Raw genomic sequence first — 2054 nt, forward strand, 5'->3', positions numbered from 1 at the left:
AAACAAACTGAGGGTTCTAGAGGGGAGGGGGGATGGGAGGATGGGTTAGCCTGGTGATGGGTATTAAGGAGGGCACGTTCGGCATGGAGTGCTGGGTGTTATGCACAAACAATGAGTCATGGAACACTACATCAAAAACTAATGATGTAATGTATGGTGATTAACGTAACAATAAAAAAATTTAGAAAAAAAGAATAAGACCCTTCTGGGCCCACAAAAGGTACAGATGAGCTCTCCTGATATGCATGACGTCATGGCCTATGTATACAGATGGAGGGTACCTAGCCTCATGCCCACAGATGCACGCAACTCTCCTCCTATGTGTGGATGGTCTGTACCTATTGTCATGTGCTCACCTGGTACACACCTACCCCTGTGCTCACAGATGACATGTACTATTTTTTTTTTTAAAGATTTTATTTATTTATTTGAGAGAGAGAGAGCACACAAGAGGGGGGAGGGTCAGAGGGAGAAGCAGACTCCCCGCTGAGCAGGGAGCCCGATGTGGGACTCGATCCCAGGACTCCAGGATCATGACCTGAGCCGAAGGCAGTCGCCTAACCAACTGAGCCACCCAGGCGCCCGACATGTACTATTCTTAAGTGTACAGGTGACATATCTTAACTCACGGGATAACGAAGTCTGACATGTGGCGAAGTGCTGTATAATGGACTAACTGTTCAAGTTTAAACCATGTCAGATTTTTCTCTTTCAGGCATTGGACACGCTTACAAAAGTTAGGGTGTCCTAAGATAACCATTCAGCATCGTAGCCCTTATGATTCCAAACAGTGCTTCCAAAGGTAAAATTAGAGGTATAAATTTTGCCTTCAGGCATGGGGAGCATATCACGTGGGGAAGCACAAATCAGGCAGCCAGAGCAAAGAAGCCTCCATCAGAGTGACCCCGGTGTGATTTGCCATGCGAAGTGGATATTCCTGGATGTGTCTGCTCAGCACTCCTTTTTCCTTTGGGAAGTGCCTCAGCCACTCCCTCCCGAGCTGCCTTGTCAGTGCATCGTGACCTGTTCCTGGCCATTTGGTTATTTCAGAGATGAGCACTTGACCCAGCTGGGCATCGCGATCCCAGAGTCCTTGCCTAAGACTTTTCTAACAGGGACTTAAAAAGAGAGTCGGCTTTTCTTTAGTGACCAAAACTGTGAACATTGAGGCTGTCAGTGACCGGGTGAAGAAAGTTGGTGTGCAAGGAAAAGATCAATGAAACCAATAGGCATGCACGTGCACACACACACACATGGACAGAAGGGCAGAGACGGACATGAAGACATTTGAGTTCTTGGTTCTGATATAGCATGGGTATTTCATGAAGAGGGCCCTAAAATCTTTGACCAAGTCCTTCTTTCTGCTAAGGCTAGTCAGGGATGGTTTGCAGTTACTTCCAATAAAAAGGCCCTTTACCAGTGCAGAATGATTGATGAGCCCTGTCCTAATAATGCTAATATACTGCAGTAAATACCTACTGAGAGGCAGACCTGTGGCATTGTTTCAATGCTCAAAATATAGATATGGCCCAGATCTCCTATCAGAGATGGTTAATTTGGTATATTAATTTTTCAGAAACTTTCCAAATATAAATTTATGATAAGTACTTAAGTATTATCGTAGGTACTTAAGATATATTTAAGATACATGCATAAGTTTGCATAGTAAACTTTTATTGATGTGGCTTTCTAAACAGTAAGAGATTTGAAATTACCAAATTTTTCCTTACCCTACAGAAGCAAGTGAAGTAAGATATGGTAACTAAGGGAACTATTCCAAAAAACACATTTTGGGATACACTACAGGGTCGACATATACACCTTTAATATTCTGTGCGTTTCAGTGGCTGAATGAATCATCAAAGCTACAAGAAGCACAGCTTGACCTTGTTTTGAAGTGTATTTAGTCTCCTATAATTCTATGATATAGCTTGTTTATAATTCATGTATGAGCATCATAGTAATAACAGCTACTACTTTTTGAGTTCCTACCATGTAGCAGGCAGGCACCGTTCTGGGGGCCAAACACACATTAACTCCTTTAACCCCCACAG

At 43.2% G+C, this 2054-nt stretch overlaps 1 long non-coding RNA gene across 1 annotated transcript in view; it reads left to right on the forward strand.

Annotated features, from left to right (window-relative positions):
• Positions 1 to 1113, forward strand: part of LOC145717569 (uncharacterized) — a 36998-nt gene extending 35885 nt beyond the window's left edge. The window contains exon 5 of the long non-coding RNA XR_014140888.1: positions 716 to 1113. This is a non-coding gene — a long non-coding RNA (uncharacterized LOC145717569). The remainder of the gene's footprint in view (positions 1 to 715) is intronic.
• The last annotated feature ends 941 nt before the right edge of the window (positions 1114 to 2054 follow it).

The sequence above is a fragment of the Leptonychotes weddellii genome, chromosome 16, assembly GCF_054177405.1.
Source record: "Leptonychotes weddellii isolate Sample4059 chromosome 16, ASM5417740v2, whole genome shotgun sequence".
NCBI lineage: Eukaryota > Metazoa > Chordata > Mammalia > Carnivora > Phocidae > Leptonychotes > Leptonychotes weddellii.